General features: G+C 34.8%; 1 protein-coding gene across 1 annotated transcript in view; it reads left to right on the top strand.

The window, feature by feature from the left end:
- Positions 1-907: 907 nt before the first annotated feature.
- Positions 908-13,371, top strand: part of LOC118182025 (uncharacterized) — a 153,431-nt gene continuing 140,967 nt past the window's right edge. Inside the window, exon 1 of the mRNA XM_035351289.2 lies at positions 908-1,136. The gene's annotated coding sequence lies outside the window, so the exon portion shown is untranslated. The remainder of the gene's footprint in view (positions 1,137-13,371) is intronic.

The raw sequence follows: 13,371 nt of genomic DNA, 5'->3' as shown, positions 1-13,371 counted from the left end.
CAGGCTTAAACAACTGTGATAATTGTATTAAACACATAGATTTGTTTTAGATTCTACTTATACTTACGCGTATGGTAATCTTCATACAATGCACAGCATTATAGATGATGCATTGACGTTAATGAAAACACAAGAGTGTTGTGTTATTACATTGATGCTGTACAGAAATTCTGCTTTTCATTTATAAATGTTTCGAAAGATACTTTCCTTTAAGTGAAATTGTAAATTTCCTTTCGAAATTATCCAAAAGTTTGGAATTGTTTTTCAGTTACTAATCAGTTGTACCTACAATGATATGCATGTCCTAGTAGCTAGTTCCCTTCTCCAAAATTTCGATTTTTATTTCAGCATAATCTTGACGAAGTGGGATGCAGCTGTTTGCTTACTCTTTTATAATATTTGTTGATGTACTGTCTCTGTTATATAATATACTTTTAAGTCCATATTTATATGAAAGTGTATTGCTGGTGCTACACTTCCAGCTGCTTTCAAGGAATGCATCTACAACAATCAGTTCGTTAAAAAGGAATGCTCAATTTGTATTCATTAAATAAAAATGCACTGTTATGAAAGAAAGTTTTATCCTTTTTTTATTATTAAAAAGAACAGCATATAAAAAGTAGCTAATTTAATAGCGGAGCAAACGTTAACGCACAGAGGAGGAGGGGGAACCCACAGTAAGCGAAGGAAATACTGTTTATGAACTGGGCAAGTTGTTTCGTAGGTTAGATTTTTCTACCCGCTTGGAAGTTTTTGCACAGCCCCTGCAGTTAAGCTTACTCAGATGGAATAAGGAGAGAGAAAAAGAAAGGGGGCAAACCAGGGCGGGATGAAACTGTCGTAAAGGGAAAAAGATAAATGAAAAAGAGAGGCCCGCTATCAGGGGTGAGTAGTAGAATAAAAGTCTCCACTAGAACTTCCACTAGAGGCTTGCTTGCCTTCGCGGAGTGAAGTATATGGTGTTGTCGGGTCTACGTTCACACACAGTTGAGCACACGTCCGGAAGAGAAGCAAAAATTTTTGTAATGCGGCGCCGAAACGGCGCAATGTCTGCACTAAAACTCTTTCGACTTGTTCTGCTCATTTCGGAGTCAATTTCCAATTCGCATTTGCTATAACTGGATATCTTAATGGAGGTAAGAAGCTTTTATTAACTTTCTAACTTGCCGGCGAACACATGCATGCTTTTCTGATGACGATCTGTACTGCTGGCACATTAGGCAATCACAGACAGCATAAACTGTTTTCGAGTTGAAACCAGAAATGCTATGTTGTTTATAGTATCAGAAACATCATAATTTGTTCTTAATTCAACGCATAATTATATATTAAGTAATTTTGCTAAAAGTTTCACACGAATACGCTTATTCCTGAGATAAAATAAAAACAAATAAATTCATTAAAATTATTATGATTTTACAAATACTACAATATATTTAAGGGATTCTTAACACATACAAAGCATTAGAAGAGCACCTTTTGCGGTATTAAAAAAAATAACACTCTTATATTAATTTTTATATTTGTTTCGAGTATTTCTAAAATCTTTACAACATTATAGATATGCAATGTATCAGAAAAATAAGCAGCATATTTTGAATTTAAAAAATTGAAACAGAGCTTAACAAACTTGTTTTTCTTAAAACGTTAATTGTTTACTTTATTGCAGAAGAATGACATTTGTCAGTCTCGGATATCTGCTCAATCTTCAACTTCATATTTGCTTCTGATAAAATGTGCACGCATTTAAATATTAAGTAAATGTCGTTACATCAGTTTAAATTGAAATTAAAAAGATAAATCGCAAACGTCTAAAAGGGTAATATTTTATTTCACCTCTAACTGTTGAGGTAAAATTATGTGCGTAAAATTTTTAAGTCAGAGTGGCAACAGTGTTAACTAGTTTTCATTAGGTGGTTTCTCATACTGGGAGACTGCAAGTATATTATGTGCTTGAATGCAAAAGAGGTGTTTTTTACTATCACGCAAGCTATATCATGAAACATTAAAATATAATAATAGACAGCATTTGCGTGTGTCATATTTAAAAATATCCATAACTCAGGAAGTCAGATTACATACTTTATGAATTTATGCATTTTTATCAACATGTTATATTAGTAATAAAAGTTAAAACACATTACTATACTTTTACATAAATCACATAAGAGCTATACTCAAAGTAGAAAACCTGAACAAAAAGTGATGTCAGTTAAATGAAAAATATTGGTGCACTGTTGTAGTTTCAGCATTGAGTTATAAAATAGTATTTAATATTTTATATAGAAATGTGCAATAGAATTATTGGAAGAAACTGATTTTTTCTACATTGCAGACATATTGCAATAACTGATTATAAAGGTTTTCAAACATTTATTCATACCTTTTCAACAGAAAATGTCCATTATGTTCTAAAATACATTATTTAAGTTTTAATGCAAATAAGCGAAAAATCTGGTGTCAAGTGTTTAGTTCAAAATTATTCATTCTATCCTTCAACTAACTTATATATCTTAAATTTATCACGAATTTGAAAATGCTAAAATTTAGACAGGAATACTAAATTATATAATTTTATAACACAGCTTTTAGGATTTTATTTATTTACCAGTGGTCTGGTATTTTGTTGTGCATCTTTGTTACCGCAGTTTTGTTTATGACGGTTATTACTGTTTGAAGAGATTCGGCAGAAACTGAAACACGTATTTCTCTTGTTGTAAATTACAACAATAATTTAAATTGTAGAATGCAGTTATTGCTGTTTTGTTTAAAAACATTGCTGCTCCTAAAATGCAGGCATTTTGAGCTCATTACAGGACGTTCAGAAAGTGTAAAATCTTTGCATTCGGTGATTCGTTGTAGTTTTTATTTTATTTCTATGTACGAAAAGCTTACATTAATATGATATGGGAAACGTAAAACTTTTGCCCAAATGTTATTGCTCCTACTGCATAAAATAAAAAGCTATGTTAAAGCACTATGTCAGTTTTCGTTAATATATGTATGTCTACGGTGTTATGAAACTAAATAATCACTGCCGGTCTTTTTTTTTTTTTTTTTTAATTTTGCTTTACTGTAGTTGTTATGCTAATTATAACAACAATTCCGTAACAATATGTTATTTCTGGTATGAAGTTCCGTTTTGCCAAGAAGTAAAATGAAACGCGTTTCTAAAATCTAAATATTCGCGCACATTCTAAGCGAACTTTCAGCGCCCAGGGACAACTGAAGATTTCGCGCCCCCTACTGCTTGCCAAGGATGGAAAACATGTAATTCTAAAATGTCGTAACATCAGTTAGGCGCCACTTGGATTCTGCGCCAGGGGACAGATGCCCCCCTTGCTCCCCTCAAACTACGCCCCTGGAGCTTGCAATGACAAATCGCAAAGAATATAATAATTATCTTCTTATAGTGCGTTGTTCTTATATATAAAATTTTATAATTACAATATTTTCTCCCTTTGTTTTCCAAGGGGACAAAAGGGGATAATCTCTTTTAATATGCATACATACACGTATATGTGTGACTTTCATAATTTTCACTATCGTATTATATAAACGAACTACTGTTACGTAAATTTCCTCTCTTTTATATATATAAAGGAATAAATTTAATATAAACTTTTATGTTTTGACAGTGGATAGCTGTCTAATCCTGAAAAAAATCTGCATGTTACTGAAGTAGGTTCAAAATATCGTATTCTGTATCGCGCATTATGATATTCTCAATCCTTGTCAATGATTTATGAAATTTTTTTAGGCAGCTATCCACTGTTGAAAGGCAAACATTCACGTATAATTTACTTTCCTATATTTATTTACAGTAATTTCATGAAGTTATGTGATTTTAGTAGTTTTTATTTTTACATTTTTCTTTTTCTTTTCTTTTTTATTTATAGTTACATATATAATATACGTACTATGTATAATACATTTTTGACGAAAAGTATCGATATTGGTAGGCTTAGACTTTCTTATTTATAGTTACATATATAATATACGTACTATGTATAATACATTTTTGACGAAAAGTATCGATATTGGTAGGCTTACGAATAATTTCATTATCGTAAATAAGAATTAGTGGTTAGAAACAGTACTACTTAACTGGTAATAAAACATAATAGGATAAGAATTTTTATGCATTAATATTTGCTGTACTAGTACACTAGGGATGGTGCTTTAGTTCATTCGTTGATGGAAGAGGAAATATAATAGAAATTTATAACTCCAGTTTTTTATCCTTTTACAGTAAAATGAATGTATTAAAAGGAAGAAATAAATCTCAACCAAATAAGGCAAGATAAAGTAATAGCGAGCTCAACGTTTATTTATCCAAAGCTATTCAATATGGGAGAGGCTGTAAACTGGCACTGCTATACACTTTAAAGCATTGCATGTATTAGGCATGTGCAAGGTTTTGAGAAATATCGTAAAGAAATAATTGTGCTATATTATATATACGTAGATAGATAGACAGATGGATAGATAGATAGAAGAGAAATATTTAGGCAGAATTTTTTTCTCAAAAAATCATTTTAAAAACTACGAAAGGCTTTGCAGTGCACTCGCTGATCATGTGATTTACCGATTTCAATAGTTGATCGGTAGTCGAAGACTGATTTTGATGAATGTGTGAATGATTATTTTTTTGTTCACAAATTGTAGCTGATGGCATCTTGAGCAAGCATATTTCAGTCATGATTTTGGAGGTTCATCTTTTTTGTGAACCCACTTCATTGAATAACACCTGTCTGTATAAATGTAATGTGTACAATTTTACCAGGTTATTGTATTTTTAATAATAGTGTCTGGAAGATAAATTTCAAATATCTACAAGCTAAATCATAAACATCCAAAATTTTATTTTGTACTCGTACTATAGTTTTCTCTCTATAACTGTAACTATTCATGCATAATGGTTACAATAGCAGGCCGATAAGCAAACTCGGTGTAAAATAAGTGAATTTTCATGCGAGAAGAATCAGCTATATCAAAATTGTAAAATGACATTTCTTTGTGATCAGTATTTTCTCTATCTGAAATCTATGACATACGCGTATTTCCTTATGTAGTTATTAACTTTTGAACAGTATAAGGTTCATATCTTTCTAGAGCATTATCCTTGGAGATTACTTCACATTTGTTGCTAACAGTTAGGTGGAACGTTTTATTACTTTTGTGAAATAATCAACACTGAAATAGCCAATGAGTGAGAATATGTCAGAAGAGAAAATCAGAGTCATACGGTATATTCCAGGAATTTAACAAATTCTAGAGCGTAGTGGTTAGCGTCGCTGACTACCGTGCCGAAGTGGCCACGGTTCGAATCCCGGAGAAGGCATGGATGTTTGTAAATGTGTAGTGTCGGTGCGGCATTCTAAATATGCGGCGAATCCTCTCGTATGGTTTGGTGGAAGAGGAGAAAGGACAGAGACCCGTCTCCCCCCGAGTTGCTCTCCATCAAAATTGGGGGCGGAACTGAGCTAAATCACACTGTCACGTGTATGGTGCTCAAGGCTGTTGCCAACGGCAGCGTATCGTACGCTTCTTGCCACGAGGGATTTCGTGGGCGATGTTACTGTCAGACAAGTGATTATAAGTAACAACAATAGGAATTCAAACTAAATTAAAGCGTAAAATTAGAAATTCCGCAAATATTATTTTAATTTAAAGTGCTAAAATTATGAATAATAAATTGTATATTGTTCAGAAGTTTATAAAAATCAAACAAATGGTTTTAGCATAGAGCGGTTTTGCACAGAAATGAGCCCATTTGAGGTGATGAGAGCAGAGGTCAAAAATATCTTATCCAGGCTTGCTCTCTCCCTCTCTCTTTTTTTTTTTTTTTTCCTGACAAATAAAGCTGTATCAACAATAATGATCGCAAGCAATCTAAACCGAAAACTATTTCTTCATATGCAAGAAGCTTGTTATCTATCATAAAAGTAATAAATAAATAGTTCTCCGCTAACAACAATGCGCCCATAGTCAGTGAAGATTTGAACTAAGTATTTATACCTTTCAAAACAAATATAATCTGCCTCTCCTTGCAGTTCATCTTTGCACAAACAACACATTATGCCCATTTATCAAATATCGCAAATTATTAAAATCTTTTAGGACTTCAGGAATAAAGCCATCCTGTTTCCAGTGTGCATCTCTTTGCCCGCTGATTGAATAAAAATATTTCACCGGTATTGCTGTCAAAATTAAAAATTACACTCTGAGGTTAATAGGTAAAAAGAAGCATCGTTTAATTCGTAACAAGTTGCACAACAATTAACATGGCAAGGAGACTGCAGACATTATTTGTTCAGAAATAGGCATTTGGCGTCTTGGTATCGCTATCCTTAGATGTTTTTAAATAATAACTGTGGAATACTACTTAACTTGAGAGGTAAAACACAGACAGAGTAGTTATTTATACTTATATATAATAAACAATTTCATTAAACGGTATAATGTATTAAATGAAAATATAATGCTTACACAGTATATTGCTTGATAGTTTTTAGGGAATAAAAGGATTATGCCGTACCGCATCACCCGGAAGGCTTTCTGGTACGGACCAAGCTATGGAAAGAGCGATGTTATAAAAATGAAAGTACCGAACTGCTCTTCATTCGGAAAATGCCTGTAACTTGTGTGATGTGAAATTAAATTGGCTCTACAGCCTAGTGTCTTACCACAGATTTATCTAACTGGGTTGCGAATTGCAAATATTAACTTGTAACGTAAATACAAATCCAATATCAAACCAAATAATTATTTACTAGGCCATTCCCGCTTTCACGCACTTAAAATGATAATATAAGCTAAAACGGCTTCTCCTTATACAATATTCACGAAAATGTGGTCGACGGATTGATGGCATAATACCCTACTTTCAAAACTACAACCTCTGGATTGGATATATTGAATATAAGTTCCTAAAATAAATTACCAAGCACAGCAATACAAACTTTAGTCATAACACCGCAGGAAGGTTTACTCAGTCATAATGATAGCTCTTACAGGTTTGAGGATAAGATGCGCTTGCCATTAAAATTCGCATAACTTTCTGGCCTGAGCGAGTATTCTGACAAGAGCTAAGAACGACTGGATAGAGTTTAGTTTAAATCTGACTGCTAGACCTGAGTCAAACTTTGATTAGAGTTTAGGAATAATTGTCACAAGCTGCAATGAGCGGAGAAATAGAACTCTTGTTTACGTAGGAGATTATGCCACTTATTTTTCTGGGAAATAATGCCATTACAACGAATATCTTCAGCAAAATGCCGACGTTACATAATTTCATTGAGTATTATAGAGAACGAAAAGCTAGACGCTTTGAAGTGGAAAAAGTGTTACTAAAGTTGCGACAACCGGTACAGGTTGAAGCAAGACCAGTACTTGTGCAGGTATTCCGTAGTGCATTCCGCCGCTATTTTGAGGGAGAACAGCCCGAGGTTTGCAGTCCTTTCGTTCCCTATCACCAAACTCTAGAGAGGACTTTTATATTTAGAGTGCCCTCTTGCCACGCAGACACTATATGCTTACAAAGATCCATGCCTACTCTAGGATTCCAACCTGGACCCATCGGTACGGCAGTCAGCATTCACCTGCTGGACGGCAGTTGCGACAGTAGTGAGTGTCTTAAAAATATCATCTCGCGATTGCAAAATGTTGCCAAATCCAGAGGAACAACTCTACGTATATATGGAGATGGTCGTCAGAAGTACAACAGCAAGATATGTTTGGTATAAATCTATTTTAGTGCGAGGAGAAAAAAATAACTGCTACATCTGCCCAGATTGCTGCAAGCACCCATGTTGTCTACTCAATTTTTTTTTCCTTTGACTGATGAATTATAGGTATAAGAGCCAGCTAGATGCTTTTCGCTATCGTTAAGCCATTGACAAGCCAGCTTATAGGGGTGTGGGGAGCATCGTCATTGAACCACTAGGTGTAGTCAGCAAATCTTTCTCAAAAGACCATTCATGGACCATGATCACAGACATACGCTTTATGATCGAAACTATTGCACGAGTACAACGTTGCCGGCTCCGTGAAGTTAAGCCCGCAGGCATATGCCGATAAAGAATTCCGGACGTGGCTATCTCGAGAGGAGAAATCAGAGGCAAGGGAAGGAAAATAAGGGGGAACCAAGAGATCGAAGATAGCTCAGGGATTCGTCTGACGATTTGTAAAAATAGGAATAGTCCAGGAACCTGCCTGGACTGGATGGAGAGAATATCATGAAATACGTGAAAGTGCATGAAAAAATAAATTAGAATCGTTGTTCTAATACAGTGACAAAACTGGAAAATGCAAGATCCAAACAATAAAATACAAAAACTACATTTAAACGTAAAAGTAAAATTAATTAAAGAAATAAATTTCAGTTCACTGTTAAGAGCGGTTCTGGGTTTCAGACAGAATGATGAATGCAAAAATGCTTTACCATCAACGATACGTTCAAGAAGTTGCTTGTTGTAGAACTGTAACCGGTAAGGGTAAGGAATCTGTATGACTTCGCACATTGCATCATATGTTAGAACCCAGATTCGTCGCGGCAAAAAGTACTGTGCAGAGATATTTGTGAGTTATGTTCGCTTTTTCTGTAAAGCATCCGGTCTCGATATTCCTTACATGAATTACAGTTTCCCCCACACATAAGTCAGATTTCTTAACAGTATCGGACAACGAGGATACCATGCGCGCGACATAGCCTGTTTATTCTCTTTATCTATGCCCCGACTAGCATTCCTGGGACGTTGTTGGACGGCGTGCAGCACACAGATCATTACCTCAAAATGCGCAGGAACTGCTTAATGTCTTGCAAGAAAAATAAGAAAATATCCCGATAGCACTTCTGAACAATCTTATGGAAAGAATTTCAGACTTCAGTACAGAGCGTGTTCTTCAATATATGCTGCTTGTTGAAGTCCGTGAACTTGAATACAGATAGTGTATTGAAGTTAAAGTAGCTCTTACTACCTATTAATACTCTGAGGCTGCGGCTATTCACATGAAAGATTGCAATTTTTGTGATATCTCCATGAGAGCTCTTTGTCTTTTTGTTATTTTATTCTTTCACATTTCAATTCAACAAATAAATCATAGAATCTGGGCTGCAGATTTGGTATGTTCCATTTCCTACGGCAATGCTCACCATTAAATGTGCCACAAAATCTGACTATTCATTGCAATTACAGTGCATTGCAACTGCACTGGACACATGGTACATTTTATGATACTCTTTTGCAATGCCATATTGATCGGTAGAGTGAATAGCGATACCGGCTGGGTGCTGAGCCGAAGTTCAAATCCCGAAGAAGGCATGGATGTTAGTAAGTGTATAGTGGCACTTAAAGTGCTGTGCAGTAACGTACTGCCGAGGCGGAAATTATTCCGAAAGGCTTGGTGATTAAAGAAGAAGGATCCCCCCCCCCAATTACGTACCCTGGGTTGTTTCTATCAAAATCCGGGCAGAGCTGTACAGTCGTGCGGTGTCTCTAAACCTGTATAACTATTTGTAAAATTCTGGTGTCCTGTCTAATTCTTTCTGTCCTGTTTTTTTTGCGATGAATTCCGCAAGTCATCTAACGCGCTGTTAGTCAGCTCAAAAAGATTAACTGCTCATGATTCTTCCATATGCTCTGCAACTATTTAACATATTGTTTTACATCTTACTTTTCTCGTGTGACGCCTTGGTGAACAACATATGAAAATAGCATTTGGTGTGCGGCATATTTTGCAGGGTGCATCGAAAACAGTTCTTTAATACCATGTGGTAATCAGTGCACCCAGTTGACGAATTCTTCACCTTAGCAGTTTATTTTCATTTTTTCTTTCAGCACAGCTTGCAAAGTAACCATATAAGGTATTTCTTCCGCCTTCTTAGGATGACTTCGTGGTATAGTGGTCAGCACACTCGGCGCGTATTCAAGAGGTCCGAGGTTCGAGTCCCGGTGAGGGCATTGCTCATTTTTCATGTGTCTTTCTTCTAAGTAACCTATCTCTACAGTTGTGCCCGAACTAAAAAAGGTGGTGAATGATGATTCTTCACCACCAGGATTTGGCGATTGGGTTCCCTGGTCCCCACTCGCCCTTTAAAAGGGGGAGTATATAAAGTATATAATATATATGTAAACATACCAGATCAGAAAATTTCGCTGATCTGATTGGGTGAAAGAAATTGTAATTAATAAATCATTACTGCAAAACTAATTAAATCTTCAGTTTGATTTAAAACTGTAATCATGCCTTCACCTCAGAAACCAGATTAAAATTCTCTAATTGCATGACTAATTTCTGCTCCTTTGCCGGTATGGATTTGCCATGTAATTATCCTTATGTATTTTTGTACATCTTTACTTTCTTTACCATATTATATTTTGGACTCTTTTCGTAACCTTCACTGTAAGGATTCAGTACGTTATCAGTTCATAAGCAGTTTCTGCTTCTAGTGGCAGCATACGTACCGTATCTGAATCTTATTATTCTGCTTTGCACTACTTTGGAACATTAGTGCATCCAAATTTTGTTTGTGATACTTTATTCGGATATCTAACGGTCTGCTTAAACCCTTATTATTTTAGTACTGCTTAGTGACAAGGGTATCCATTAATTAAATCTGTTATTTAACTGACCAATAATAATCTACGCCTGCAGTTTCTTTTCTCTATCACGTATCTCTGAATTATCATGGCTTTCGGCGCAACTAGAGCATAATTTATTATTTTAGCGAATAAGAGCTCTTTCTTATTTTATAGTTAATGAGAATTTAACTGTTTATATCCATTATATGCTAAATTTCGGGTTTCTGATGCATTTTCGGATTACGCTGGATCTTGTTCTATTAAATTAACAGATTAACTTAAAAGCGAAATGAACTATATTCTTATATTTTAAAACTAGAGAACAGAAAATAACTGTTTTGATTTGCTTCCTATTCAGTTTCTTAGTAATTCCACATTTTTTATGAGCGATTTAACAAGGTATTAATATTCTTGATAAAGAAAGGTGCTTGGTTAAAAATTTGTACCTTTGCATAGCTTAATATTTAAGGTGAAATTTTACTAAGGGTCTGCTTTTAACGGTTTTGGAAAGAAACTTTGGCCTCCTAAACACGTGAAATAAGTGCTCTGTCTGGGATATGAAAGAGTAATCATCTGGAATAAAACAGATTAAGGGATTTTTTTAAATTAACCTTTGAATAAAACGTATATTTCATATATACTAAACATATTTTAAAATTCCTTTATCGATTATTACTCCCTCTTCTTCTGATTGTAAACATTTGAAAATTATTTTACAAATTACCCATGGAAAAGCAGAAAATAAACAAGCGCTTTGTTTGAAATAAGAAAGGGGTAATGTTGTGGAACAAAACAGGTTATGGGCTAGATAATAAACATGTTCTAAAATTCCATTTTCGACTCTTACTCCCCCCCTTCCCACTTCCTCAGCTTGTAGATTTGGGGAAATTATTTTACAAATTACCGATGGAATACTTCACATGCACACGAGGTATTAAAGTCTTGGAATTTTTTTATGTATGACAGGGAAGGATTTCTTACACGGGAGAGAAGAACCTACTATTGAAATTTTCGTGACAGAAAGTAACGTTTTTCATCATTGATTTCTATTTTAAATAGTCAGGAATTTTCTTTCGCTTATTTAAGAAAAAAAAACAGCTTAATTTTAAGAATATACGTGATGTTTTTAAACACCTTCATAGCTTCTAGAACATCCTGTATATAGATCTTTTTATCCTGTATATAGAATTTTTCATCCTTTATGGAACTAAAATTTATGGATTGAAACCACGTAACAGCGAAAGACAGGCTACACAAGTATTCGGAATCAAAATTAAAAGTTTTCTCTAGCTCAAAACTTCGGAGAGAAACATTTCAAATACTAGGAAATGTTAACAAAATATTAATCTTATACTGTGGCGCTCAGTTTTTTTTAGGATGAAGGGGGGGGACTTAGAAAACTAACGAGATAGCCTGAACATGTGTAAATTTCTCGTCAGTGACTATTTAAAATTTGTTTAATCGATAACAATGTAGGAAGAACGCTCCAAAAATCATTACTTTTCATCAAGACTGAAATTGATGAGAATATTGATTTTAGATATCGTCGTCGTCATTTTCTAGGAAACGATTTCTGTTTTTTCTCGAATGCACTGTAAGCGATAGGTTTTTTTTCCCCTCGTTCTACAGTCTTCTTTTATGGTTTTTAATTTGGTTTATATTACCCTTCATTCTTAAAGGGAAGCATGTAAATACAAAAATACAAAACGATGACAAATACAAAACGATGGACAAATACAAAACGATGAATTGTTGAAAAAGTAGTTGAATTTTTACTGTGACTTGAACTCTAGAACCAGGGAATATTAAGCTGACCATTGCTGTACAAGATCATTTGCGAAGAATACCCATATAGCTTTACCTTGCGCCCATGTCTAAAGGTGACTAGAAACTGGATGAATGATTCCCAATGAACTAATCCAAGACTATAACCGAATTATCATCCAGAATTTTAGTGCGGTCGCAAGCTGTGAAAACCGGAGATTAAGAGCGAGAAATCGTTGAAACAATAGTTATTCTTTTGCACGGAGTCGAATTCTAGACTTTCAAACATCGAAACGACGTATTGGGCATACCACTGCAACAACGCATAAGAAGAGAGCCTCTAATTATTTTTAAGAGCAAGGGAAAAAAACACATTTAATAAAAAATGAAGCTTGTAATAGCTTCCTCCAGTGTTTTTTATGCTTCAGTTTTGTTGAAGAATATGCATTTGTTGAGTTCTGACATCATTCACATTTTATTAAAGCTTCTCAGCGCAATGATGCAAAAAATTGGCAGCATTATGTAAAGATTTGTTTGTATTTTCTCCCTCCTTTCTGCATGCCTTCGTGATGTAACGGTAGCACACTCGATGCGTATTCGAGAGGTTCAGGATCGAGTCCCGGTGAGGGCATTGCTAATTTTTCATGTGTTTTTCATCAAAATAACCTAAAAGTTTTCTACAGAGACGCCCGAAATAAAAGGTGGTAGATGATGATTTTTCACCACCAGAATTTGGCGACTGGGTCCTCTAATCCCAGTCGCCCTTTAAAAGGGGGAGTATATGAGTATCTTCTCCCTCCTTTCTGCATGCCTTTGTGGTGTAACGGTAGCACACTCGACGCGTATTCGAGACGTCCAGGTTCGAGTCCTGGCGAGGGCATTGTGCATTTTTCATGTCCCCTGCTTCAAAAACCTAATGACTCTACAAGGATTATTAGTTCTGGATGTATTTTTTTTAAATTACTATTCTTTTGTATCAAGAAGTCTGATCTTTAAAAAAACTGTTAATTGATATTCATAA

This window comes from Stegodyphus dumicola, chromosome X1 (assembly GCF_044657685.1).
Source record: "Stegodyphus dumicola isolate Sdum_Otavi_A_Nest chromosome X1, ASM4465768v1".
In the NCBI taxonomy this organism is placed as follows: domain Eukaryota; kingdom Metazoa; phylum Arthropoda; class Arachnida; order Araneae; family Eresidae; genus Stegodyphus; species Stegodyphus dumicola.
Note: the sequence above shows the minus strand (reverse complement) of the source record. Positions and strands in the feature narration are given on the sequence as shown.